Consider the following 13,542-nt stretch of genomic DNA (forward strand, 5'->3'; position numbering starts at 1 on the left):
CCTCTAATAATTTAATGCACAAAATATGGCATAGCAAGAATAAAAGCTTGAAAGAATACCAGCAAGATACTGGAATAGCAGGGGATGCCCATGATATGGGCTATAATATTAGATGTTTTATCTTCCAAAGAGCAGAATATTGCGGTGGAAAATTAGCAATGTTGTGCTGAAGCATTATATTAGTAATAAGTTAAAATGAATATGCTGTTAGAATATTTGGCAGCAAACATGAATTTATAGCTATACACTTTGCAGTGTGAGCCATGGCTAAATGTAGCTTTAGTTAGCTCCAGGATGCCACTGGAGTTGGCATCACCCACTTATTCATGTATCAGTACAGATGTTAGGGATGTGGGTGGCGCTGTGGTGTAAACCACTGAGCCTTGGGCTTGCCAATCGGAAGGTCGGCGGTTCGAATCCCTGCGACAGGGTGAGCTCCTGTTGTTTGGTCCCTGCTCCTGCCAACCTAGCAGTTCGAAAGCACGTCAAGTGCAAGTAGAGAAATAGGTACCGCTCTGGCGGGAAGGTAAACGGTGTTTCTGTGCGCTGCTCTGGTTTCGCCAGAACCAGCTTAATCATGCTGGCCACATGACCCGGAAAAACTGTATGTGGACAAAACGTCGGCTCCCTCGGCCAGTAAAGCGAGCTGAGCGCCGCAACCCCAGAGTCGTTTGCGACTGGAATTAACGGTCAGGGGTCTCTTTACCTTTACCTTTACCTTACAGATATTACATTAACTCAAATGATAATCTCATATGCCAAGGGAAACAAACAAACAAAAAATTCCTTCCAGTAGCACATTAGAGACCAGCTAAGTTTGTTATTGGTATGAGCTTTCATGTATCTGAAGAAGTGTTCATGCACACAAAAGCTCATACCAATAACAAACTTAGTTGGTCTCTAAGGTGCTACTGAAAGGAATTTTTTTAATTTGTTTCGACTACAGCAGACCAACACGGCTACCTACCTGTAACTAGTCATATGCCAAGCAACAGCTGTATGCCAGCCAAGTTCTCAGAAAGTAGGGCAGGAGAGTAAAGAAAGAGCAACAAGGCTTAAGTATGGGCGCTTGTTCTGGGGGGTGGGGGTGGAATGTAGCACCTAAAACGAGTTGCAAAATCATTGCGTTTACAGTTTCTTCAGCAAGTCAGGGGTTACAGTTATCAACATTTCAGCATGTGCAAAAGATGGAGGTGTTTGATGCTTAGTTATGCAGAACATGCATGCACAGAAACCAGGCATTAATTTGTAATAAATCCTGGTTTGAATTACAAAAAATATTCAAGTTTGTTAGCTAGAGAACTGGGCTATGTACCCATTCTGGCTTTAAGTACTAATTGATTTTGAGTTTCAGTTGTGCTGGCAATACTTTTCCAAAGAGACATGGGCTTTGATGCAAACACTGTATCTCAACACTGTATCTCAGCATCCTTCTGTACTTCTGATCGGTGCTGGATTACCAAATAGCCAGAGCAGGCACCAGCCTATGGTCCCCACGACAACAGATTAATACAATATTGATTTGATCTTGAAAGAAAATTACAACCAAGCTTTCTTAGTTCAATGTTATCCCAACTAGAGTGGTGGGCCCTTAGGAGCCTCCATAGGGTTTAATCCAGCACTGCTTCTGATATGGATTGTGGACCGATAGGATTTCCCTCTTCATCGGTAGGGAAACGTCAGATATCTTAATTCTGTGATGTGATACTAAAGCCAACAGGCCATGCTTATCAATGGGATTTTGAGGAATGAAACAGTGCTCCTCGTGTGCACATGGTTTTTCCCACTACTCGCCATGGAGCAGATGATTAATCGGGCTAATTGGCCAACAAAGGTCCGTATAGTAAAAGCTATGGTTTTCCTAGTAGTGGTGTATGGAAGTGAAAGCTGGACCATAAAGAAGGCTGATCGCCGAAGAATTGATGCTTTTGAATTATGATGCAGGAGGAGACTCTTGAGAGTCCCATGGACTGCAAGAAGATCAAACCTATCCATTCTTAAGGAAATCAGCCCTGAGTGCTCACTGGAAGGACAGATCCTGAAGCTGAGGCTCCAATACTTTGGCCAGCTCATGAGAAGAGAAGACTCCCTGGAAAAGACCCTGATGTTGGGAAAGATGGAGGGCACAAGGAGAAGGGGACGACAGAAGACGAGATGGTGGGACTGTGTTCTTGAAGCTACTAGCATGAGTTTGACCAAACTGCAGGAGGCAGTGGAAGACAGAAGTGCCTGGTGTGCTCTGGTCCATGGGGCCACGAAGAGTCGGACACGACTAAACGACTAAACAACAACAACAAATTGGCCAGGCTGGGACTTTACCTAGAAACCTTTCCACTATCACCTGTGTGTGACCCTGCTCTACTGCCTCAAGCAGAGGCAGGGCAGAATGCAAAGGAGCTGGTGGAGATAATCTGGTAAAGTTGGTTTTGCTAATCTCGTGCTCAGTAGTTGTTGGGAAAACAGGAGTCATGTGCCTTAAAACTGTTGCAGGTTCTGAAAACGGGCAGTTGCTAATTTGTCTGCTGCTGAATCTGAAGGCTGTAATAGTTTGCTGCCGCTCTATAATGGCATTACTGTACCAGGGTAGAAGTAACTGACATCACTAGGGGTGAACCTTGCTGGAGTGTTACTTAACACGATGAAAACAAGGCACCCGGGCATGATTTCTCTGTTCATGACACATCCCCACATGTCTGCTTTTTGATAATTTCAAAATAGTGTGTATTTATCATGTCAGCGTGCTGTAGTCACTATTCAGCAACCCCGAAAATGACAGGGTTATTTAAGGACAATGGTAGCTGGTTGCCCTTAGCTAATCCTACGTGAAGGGATTAACTCACTGTTGCCTTCCTTTTGTAACTGTGAGTCACTTAATGTTTGGGATTTTTCCCCCCCTTCATTTTCTTTGATGTAGTCATATAGGAATATAGGCGTTTAAAAAATTAATGTCACCATTGATTTATAGGACTTGCCCTCCTGCTTATGGTGAAGGCACAAAAACAAATCATGCGGTTTGCTTCATATTGATCTTGCCAGCTAGTGTAGACATTTTTAAAAATATGTTCATTAGAAGTTTTTTGAAAAGCTCGCCCACATTCACATTGTAGGAGAGTTCTTTCCATTTCTGGTTTCATTATGTTTGTATGTGACTCATTCTTGGCAGAAGGAGAGAGAGAGAGAGACTCAATTTATATTTTAATTCAATCATCAACATTAAATGATATGAAATTGCAAGTGCCTCTTAATATTCCTGCAGTTATTTTTTTTTTTAGATTTGTCATTGTTTTTATACCTAGCAGGTGTCCAAACCTCTTAGCTAATATTTCACCTTTATGAAGGCTATATTGTGCCCTTTTTTATACTCCTCCAGCCTGTCTTGAATCAATGGGTTGGGTCCAGACATGCTGTTATGTGAATGTAAGGGCTCCTTCCATTCATGGAAGTGATGCAAATTGGGTATTCCTATGGGCTGGGAGGCAATTTTTGCCACTTCCCAATCCTGCCTGCAGATTCCAGCAGCACTTCACACGTTGTTCTGGAGGGTTCTCCAACCTTCCAGATCATATGCAGGAACACATCAGATTGTAAAGATACAGTTGTACCTTGGTTCGCGAACGCCTTGCGAGTCAAACATTTCGGCTCCTGAATGCCGCAAACCTGGAAGTGAGTGTTCCGGTTTGCGTATGTTATTTGGAACCTGAATGGTGATGTGCCTTCTGCGGCTTCTGGTTGGCTACAGGAGCCTCCTGTAGCCAATTGGAAGCCACGCCTTGGTTTCTGAATGTTTTGGACGTTGAACGGACTTCCGGAAAGGATTCCTTTCAACTTCCGAGATACCACTGTAAAGGGGAATAAGCCAAACCCAACGTTTATGAAGTTCTGCCCTGCGTAACTCTGGTCACAACATACTATTTAATGAAAGTAGCTGCAGTCCCACAAATGGTTTTATATTGAGCCCATGCTTGGCTATGAGCAGGTCTCCCCATCTGTGAAATGGGAATAATAGAGACCTACTTTTCAAAGCTTATGTGAGAATCAATGGGATGGGATAGGATTTAAAAAGCAGTTTGTATATATACTGTAATGTGATTTGCAAAACGATATTATTATTTTTCATAGTATTTACCTTGAAAACGATAGTCCTGATAGACTGATAAAATTATCATTAAAGCAATTACAACTGCAAATAAAAACATACAGGATAAAGCTGCAATAAAATAGACTACAAACTCCTACAAACTTTCTCCTACGACTAAACTTTCAGATCATCTGGATAGGCTTGTCTAAATAAGAACGACTTCAGCAGGCGCCAAAAGGAATACAGTGAAGGCAAATGTCTGAGATCAATTGGCAGGGAGTTCCAAAGTTTGGTGCTGCCACACTAAACGATGCTTTCAGATGCAGTGTGGGTAGTACATGCAACATCTTGCAGCGGAAAACACCCATCTTCTGGGGCCATGTTCCTGTGTGTTTTTGGGTGCCATGCTCCCTTGTGTTTCGGGGTGCCATGCTCTTAAATGAGAGCATGCCCCCCCCCAAAAAAATGGGATGTTCTAATTTAATTGGCACAGTTGAGGGAAATTGTACGTGACACTTGTAAAAGTGCCGATTTTGCCGATTGAAGTAGTTGAGTGGACATATGCGTGGTAAGGTGATCTCGTAGGTAAACTGGTCCCAAGTTGTTAAGAGTTTTATATACTCATAGTAACACCCTGAACTCGATCTGGTAGCAGATCGACAACCAGCACAGACCTCTGCACATGCTACGGTCTAAAGCACTGAGCCTCTTGGGCTTGCCGATCAGAAGGTCGGCAGTCCGAATCCCCGCAACGGAGTGAGCTCCTGTTGCTCCATCCCAGCTCCTGACAACCTAGCAGTTCGAAAGCACAATAGTGCAAGTAGATAAATAGGCACCGCTGTGGCAGGAAAGTAAACAGCCCCAAGTCTCTGGTTTCCGTCACGGTGTCCCGTTGCGCCAGAAGAGGTTTAGTCCTGCTGGCCACATGACCCAGAAAGCTGTCTGTGGACAAACACCGGCTCCCTCAGCCTGAAAGCGAGATGAGCGCCGCACCCCATAGTCGCCTTTGACCGGACTTAACCGTCCAGGGGTCATTTACCTTTTACCTTTATATGCTGCCAAGGCCTCATTCCTGTCAGCAACTGTGCTGCAGCAATATTGAGATGTGTACCTTGTATTTTAGGCAATTGTTGGATTAGTGAATAAGTGGCTTTATGAGATTACTAGTATTTTGACGTTTCACTAGCTTTTAATTATTCTTTTGGATTCTGACCCAAGGGCACCTCCATATGACCTGTTTATGGAGCTTTCATTCTGATTTGTTTGCGCAAAGCTGATGTAGCAAGATGATGCCCGTTCTTTATTGAGCATTTGTTCTCATCTGTTTGCAGGGCAGCTAGATGACAATGAGCGTTCATCCTGATTTGCTTGCAGGGTGTTTACACATCTTCCCATTAATCCCTATTTTATCCCACACTTTTAAATGCTTTTCCCAAACTGCAAGATGTCTGGGTGGGTTTTTTTTGTAATTTTTTTTAAAAAGTGGATTTCTTGTGCTAGGGCGACAGAGCACTTTAATCCACTTCAGGTGCACAAACCTGAAGTTCCCATATGTGCTTTAATCTAAGGTTGCCAGATTTTTTCCCCCAATGAATCTGGGGACACTAGAAATAAATAAATAAATGCTACATGTTTGGGACGTTGATGCTGCAGCGATGGCAGGGCAGAGGGGCCGCCACCGCCTTGACCTCAACCGCCACGTTTCCCCTTCCTCTGAGGCTTCTATCTCCTTTCTCCATGAGCCTGGGCAGCCCCTGAGTTGTTGGTTCTTCGGTGGTGGTGGTGGGGAAGCTATGCACTGTGGGTAAGGCATGGAAGGCGGAGAAGGAGGGCCGAGAGTGGCAGCGGTGAGGCTTGGGCAGCATGATGCCTCCCTTCCCATCGGAGCAGCCCCAATCCCATTCCTACTTGTGAGCAAGCAGGAGGGGGCAGGGATCTCTCAGCTGGGAAGGGAGGCTTCCCGTTGCCTAACTGAGAGATCCCCGCCCCGCTCCTGCTTGCACGCAGGTAGGAGTTGGGAGGCTGCTCCGATAGGCAGCATGAAGCCTCCCTTCACAGCTTAGTTGCTGGGGTCCGGGAAGGTGGAGGCAGCCCGGAAGCTGCATCTTTGAGCCTCTGCACCACCATCATATGGGGACTTCCGAGCAGCTTCTGAAGCCAGCCAGAGCCAACTGCTCCAGGCGGCTGAGACTGCCACTGCTGCTTTTACCAGGGACATTAGATGAAATCCAGGGACATTCCAGGGATAGAATTTGTCCAGGGACTTATTCGCAAATTTGGGGGCTGTCCCCGGGAAATAGGGATGTCTGGTAGCCCTACTTTAATCCCTCCTGGAAAATAGTGAGAGAATAGAGGCACCTCAATTTAGCTGCCCTTGGTTCCAATTGAAATAAGGGGGACGAGTTAACTCATGACTAATTTGTCCCATTGAGAAAAAGACCAGTTGTCTTGGTGTTGAATGGATCCAACACCATGTTGTGATAAATGGCGTAATGATGGGCAGGGTACAGTGGTACCTCAGGTTAAGTACTTAATTCGTTCCAGAGGTCTGTTCTTAACCTGAAACTGTTCTTAACATGAAGCACCACTTTAGCTAATGGGGCCTCCTGCTGCTGCCGGGCCGCCAGAGCACGATTTCTGTTCCCATCCTGAAGCAAAGTTATTAATCTGAAGCACTATTTCTGGGTTAGCGGAGTCTGTAACCTGAAGCGTATGTAACCTGAGGTACCACTGTATTTGGAAAATAACAACCACCATTCTTTCACAACTGTTGCGCTAATATTACGATCTCCTCCAAACTATTCATCCTTTAGATATACTAAATCTTGTCTTGAGCCTGAAACATCCTACTTTGCCTCATCATGGAGAAAACACATTAGCACCCATTATCTTCCTTCCAGGGGGAAAATAATTTGGATGTAAATGACGTTTGAGTTAAAGATTATTTCCAACCGGTCGGTAGGGAAGCAAAATGTCCTGTTGCATTTCACGTCTTGTTGAGAGTCCTTTAAATTCATTTGTGTTTAATGGGTTTAATGAAGGCTTGTGGATGCTCCACACATTTATGTTTCCCAGCATACATTATCATCTCCCTGTTTGAAAAGTGTGTACTTCATAGGCATGGAAGTCTGGGCAGTGTGTTTTTCTTCCTGGATGCATGTCCCAGAAATTCACCACACATGCCCCTGGAGCTGCGATTTGGGTTTCGCAGAAAAAATTGAATCGGAAAAGCATCGGGGGGAAATTCAGTTTGCACTGGAAAAAACTCAGATGCCCTAGAGCAGCGGTTCTCAACCTCTGGGTCCCCAGATGTTGTTGGACTACAACTCCCTCATCCCTCAGCTCTGGCCTTGCTAGCTAGGGGTGATGGGAGTTGTAGTTCAACAACATCTGGGGACCCACAGGTTGAGAAAGGCTTCCCTAGAGAGTGGTATAATTTAGTATGTTTCTTTTACTTGTACGCCGGCACAAAGTGAAGAACTTTGGGTGCCGAATTTTGGCGTGGCACAGGGTGCCGCTGAAATTTTAAAGCCCCAAGTCTGCTACAGTTTACACTCACCTACTGCATAGGCTCCGCACACTGAATTCTCACCTGTACTATCCTCTGCACCATCCTACTTTTGTAATAGTATTTTAAGTTTGCCTGAGTATGTTATAGTCTTTATCATGACAAACCTGTAAAGAAGACCATGGTGTAATGTTAATGAAAACACTGTAGCACCTTAAAGATAGATAGATAGATGATAGATAGATGATAGATAGATAGATAGAGTGGTACCTCGGGTTAAGAACTTAATTCGTTCTGGAGTTCCGTTCTTAACCTGAAACTGTTCTTAACCTGAAGCACCACTTTAGCTAATGGGGCCTCCCGCTGCCGCCACGTGATTTCTGTTCTCATCCTGAAGCAAAGTTCTTAACCCAAGGTACTATTTCTGGGTTAGCTGAGTCTGTAACCTGAAGCGTCTGTAACCCGAGGTACCACTGTAGATAGATATGTTTGCTAGCCTTTTAAAGTGCTGCTTGCCTATTGTTTCCTTTCTGTTGTAAGTTAAGGCTAACTGGCTGCTCCTTCGGTTGAAAGGAGGGACACAGTGGAGGAATTTTAAATGAGGTCTCCAGATCCTCTGATGAGCTTTATCTTTAAAAAGTGTAAAGACAATTTGACTAGCTGAGAAGGAAAATAATACAGGCAATATTCTACCAGATCAAAGAGTGATGCAGCCTAAGGAGTTTAACTATTAGCACAACGAACTCCTTCTCTCAAACCTCAGCGCCCTCTGACTTGTGCAGGGGAGGCATGGTTAGGAACTAGGACCTCAAAAATCAGTGGCTTGAGCATGTGCAGAGTGCACCTGCCTCCTGAATGAGGAACCTCTGTTGATACTTAATAAGATGATTCCATAACAGGTATCCTTTGTGCGAACAGCAGATCTTACCATCAGTATTGAGCAAACCACAGCAACCGGTTGACAATCCAGTTCTGCAGTTGCGCCAAACGGTTTGCATAAGAACATAGGAGTCCGACTTTGATCAGGTCAAAGGTCCATCATTCCGTCCTCACAGTGGCCTGTCAAACACACACATACATACAGAAACCATTTTTTAAACCTAAAGATAAACAGAAATAGCAAACCTCCACACTTCCCTCAAAGTGCAACGAGCTGTGTGGTGGTGTGGCCTTCAAGGAAACAGCTCTGAGCATGTCCAGAACAGATTAACAGGCTAATGGGTCCGCCATGGTAGCACATGGGCTTCATTTTAGCAGGCGGGAGGCTTTGTGTTGGTGGGGCAGAACCGAGTTTTCTGTGACACAATTGGTCAGTTAAGTATACTTACTTACTTACTTAAAGGGGGGACAGTTGTCCCCCTGCACCCTCCAGCTATGCCCATGTAGCAGCAGCCCTACTGAAATATACTCAGAGTCGCAAAGTGATTTCATGCTCTTTATTCAGCTCATAGTGGTGAGGAGGAATGAATGAATGTCCCCTCAAAGTATCTGCTTTATATACATTATTTACACAATGGGCTGCACATGATTGGCTAATTCTGGAATTCTACTGTAAGCCAATCAGGTTGTGGATTCACTTATATCTGGAGCATGATTGGGTGGTTCCTGCCAATCAATCAGACTGCTGCATTGTTCTAGGACCAATCAGACTGATGCATTCTGAATCCTATTGTTCTAGGACCAATCAGACTGCTGCAATTGGGATCCTATTGTTCTAGGACCAATCAGACTGCTGCAGTTTGGATCCTATTCAACTCAGTACATAACACCTACAAATGTTATATTCTGTGACTGGATTGTCACAATGATGCCAGGAGGCCGGGGGAACCAGAAAAACTAGGGGCAAGGAGCTCTAGTTACATATACATTTATCACGTTTTTTCCTTCAGGGAAGCAGATGGGCAGGACCTCTTGGCTGTAGCAGTGCTTTTGGATTGGGAGTGGCTAAACTGGTGTAGAGAGCTTGACTGGCCAGAAAATAAGAATCACAGTATATCATAGAATGGTAGCGTCGGAAGGGACCACAAGGGGCATCTAGACCAACCCCTTGCAATGCAGGACTCTTTTGCGCAACGTGAGACTTGAACCCACAACCCTGAGATTAAGAGTCTCATGGTCTTCTGTGATTGACTCTAAACTCAAATAGAAAGAGATGAATGTCAACATGACAGGAAAGAGTGTGGCTTTGAGATTTTGGGGGATATTATTATTATTATTATTATCAATGCTTGACATTTCATTTATAGGGCAATGTCCCAGTAGACCAGCCTCCCCTGGAAAGCAAAAATTTAGAGATTGTGCCTTAAATGAAACAATCACTGCGTATGTTTTGGCCATCACTACATTATCAGTGGCATGCAAGTAATTCCTATGACAGGAAGTATAACAGGGAAGACAAAATGTATGTTCTCAGCCAGAAAAAGACACCGGAGGGTTGCTGTCAGAATTTTGCAGTATCTTTGTTTTTTTTAATAAGTAATTTTTTATTGGTTTTTACACATATATTCCAGCATATCATCCTTTTAAACATCATTGGCTAACACAGGCTAAGACTTCCTTTTACCTCAACTGATGGTTTTCTAAAATCCTTTCTAATTATGCATTTTGTTACTACAGTTATTGCTATAAATTCAAATCTTCATACCTATTCTTAATTATTTTCACAATAATTTATATATTACTCCTTCCAAAACTTCTTTTAACCCTACAAGCGATGTCAATTGGTTACAGTTGCTTTCCAAATACGTCGAAAGCTTCTTCCATTCCTTTAGGAAAGTCTAGTCCTGCTGGCTCCGAATTTTCCAGGTTAATCTCCCCATCTCAGCATAGTTTATCAATTTCTCTTGCCAGGAATTTTGCATTATCTGGTTCTTTCTTCCACAGAAATTTTGTCACCATTGGTCATTCATATGGTTGGCTTACTGACCTCCCTGTAACCCTAAAGCTATCTGGAAAAGTAAAGGTAAAGGACCCCTGACAGTTAAGTCCAGTCATGGACGACTCTGGGGTTGCGGCGCTCATCTCGCTTTACTGGCCGAGGGAGCCGACGTTTGTCCGCAGACAGTTTTTCCGGGTCATGTGGCAAGCATGACTAAACCGCTTCTGGCGAAACCAGAGCAGTGCACGGAAATGCCGTTTACCTTCCCGCCGGAGCGGTACTTATTTATCTACTTGCACTGACGTACTTTCGAACTGCTAGGTTGGCAGGAGCTGGGGCAGAGCAATGGGAGCTCACCCCGTCGCGGGGATTCAAACCGGCAACCTTCCCATCAGCAAGCCCTAGACCACAGCGCCACCTGCGTCCCAAATAGTAGCTTCCCCCCAAAAGTAGCCCCCAAATACAGTGGTACCTCAGGTTAAGTACTTAATTCGTTCCGGAGGTCCGTTCTTAACCTGAAACTGTTCTTAACCTGAAGCACCACTTTAACTAATGGGGCCTCCTGCTGCCGCTGTGCCGCTGCTGCACGATTTCTGTTCTCATTCTGAAGCAAAGTTCTTAACCTGAGGTAATATTTCTGGGTTAGCGGAGTCTGTAACCTGAAGCATCTGTAACCCGAGGTACCACTGTATGGGATTGAGCTTTTTATGTGTATAGATCCCTGCTCCTGAGAAGCATCCGAACAGCTGCGCCATTTGCATGTATACCTGCCCTGTTTTGTTTTCCGACACAGCAGTGAATTGCACCGGCCACTGTTTCCGGTTGGTTAATTCAGGGCATGAGAGGAAGCGCTTGTGACCTGGGTATGTAGTTTATACATGGGACACATGGAAATGTTGCACTCCAGCCAAAGAAGGTGTGGAAAAAAATTAACGTTATTAACCAACAACGAAGCCAAAGTTGAAGGCAGACTGTAGTATAGGTAAAGGTACCCCTGCCCGTACAGGCCAGTCTTGACAGACTCTAGGGTTGTGCGCTCATCTCACTCTATAGGCCGGGAGCCAGCGCTGTCCGCAGACACTTCCGGGTCACGTGGCCAGCGTGACAAGCTGCATCTGGCGAGCCAGCGCAGCACACGGAACGCCGTTTACCTTCCCGCTGGTAAGCGGTCCCTATTTATCTACTTGTACCCGGGCGGTGCTTTCAAACTGCTAGGTTGGCAGGTGCTGGGACCGAACGACGGGAGCGCACCCCGCCGCGGGGATTCGAACCGCCGACCATGCGATCGGCAAGTCCTAGGTGCTGAGGTTTTACCCACAGCGCCACCCGCGTCCCCAAGGCAGACTGTAGGTTTGCAAAAGATAAAGGCCGGCTCAGATTATCTTCCACAGAGGCAGGCTTCAGACCTGTGCACAGCTTCCTGCCTTATAGCCCAGTCCTACACATGCTTATCATAGCTGTCAACTTTTCCTTTTTTTAAGGGAAATTCCCTTATTCCGAATAGGATTCCTTGCAAGAAAAGGGGAAAGTTGACAGCTATGATGCTTATGTGCAAGACAGTCCATCAGGGTTATTCCAAAATATGGAGGCATGTGCAGCACTGCTGCCTTAATGTAAAGCGGACCTCAGTTGTGTTGGAGTTTGGAGGTCTAGGTCATGTTAAAGACCATATAGATCTATAATGGGGGAGAATGCACAAGTTGGCTGACACTTTTATAACAGACATTTCAGGCCATATGTGAGTCATCTCTTAGGTACTGAAGTCCTCAACACAGAGAGAGGTAAAGTGGAACTAGCTTAACTCTTAAAAATACAAAAAGAAGAAGAGAAAGTAAATCAGTTGCAAGTCTAAGGCCCTGTGCTTTGTGACGTCCTGGGCACAGCTGGGAATGTTACCTTGCGGGCATATTTTAATTAGAAACATAATTATTTTCATTAAAGCAAAAACTGGAGAGCTATCCTGTCATTTGTATTTGGCATTGCCACCTGTTTCAAATAAGAAAGGCAGTAACGCCAACTTATAAAGCTACCTGTAAGCTGGGCTTGGCACACCTGGTGCTCTTCAGGTGTTGCTGGAATACAACTCCCATCAGGTGTGCTTGATGGGGACTGATGGGAGTTGGAGTCTGGCAGCAGCTGGAGGGCGAAGTGTGTTGTCAACTATCACAGAATATTTTGGAAATCAGGACCAGAGCAATTTAACTGCGATTTCAGCTGGTTGTTTGTTTGTTTGTTTATTTTTTTTAAAAAACCAGCAACACCAAGGAAAAGCTCAGAATCACTTTTAAACTGTAAAGTATTTTTAAAACTCAGTTCTAAACCTGAACTGCTTTTTAACCATTGAAAGAAATAATTGCTAAATTACTGCAGTTTTCCAGTGCATTTGCAATGTTCCTTATTTTATAAAATCAGTTAAAAATAAAAAAATAAAATCTATCTGACACAGCTGAATAATGTAAAATTAGCATATATGGGTTTCTGTGCAGATTGTGCTCCCTTCATCTTTATAAAAACTGGTTTCCTGAGAAATGTGGTGGCAGCTTTCTGGGAGACGCTTATGTCAAAGGTGCAATCTACCTTTGCCGGCAGATTATTTTTGTCGTTTGCTAAAAATCCCATAATAAGAAATAGATAAGGACCTGCATCTAAGCTCTTGCCCCACCCTGCCTAACCCATCCAAAATTTCCCGGGGCGTGCGTGGGAGATTCGTCTTATTGCATTAAATAAATTTTAAAAAAGCGCAATACAGTATAAACCTTCCCTCTGGAGAGCGGCCCAGGTTCCCTTGGGAGAGTTGCGGAAGTGCTGCGCCAGCAGCGCCACATGCGAAGCCTCGCCTTGGCCCAGTCTGACACTGGGTGGTGGTGGTGGGGAGATCTCAAGCCCAGGATCCCTCCAGGATTCCTGGGCCGGCTTCCTTCCTTGGGAAAGGGATCTGTCCCCGCCTTCCTTTGCCAGCCGGGGGGGGCAGATACGAAGCGCACAGCCCCAGGGGAGTGAGGGCAGCCGGACCCTCGCCGGGGCTCCTGGCGCAGCCGCCCGTTTCCGATTGGATAAGCCACCGGGGGTTGGTCTAGA

The 13,542-nt window shown here is 45.0% G+C and overlaps 1 protein-coding gene across 1 annotated transcript in view; it reads left to right on the forward strand.

Annotated features, from left to right (window-relative positions):
* THRB (thyroid hormone receptor beta) overlaps positions 1-13,542 on the forward strand; it is a 174,394-nt gene that overhangs the window by 8,045 nt on the left and 152,807 nt on the right. The window lies entirely within an intron of this gene.

This window comes from Podarcis tiliguerta (assembly GCF_965153285.1).
Source record: "Podarcis tiliguerta genome assembly, chromosome: 12".
NCBI classification, from domain to species: domain Eukaryota; kingdom Metazoa; phylum Chordata; class Lepidosauria; order Squamata; family Lacertidae; genus Podarcis; species Podarcis tiliguerta.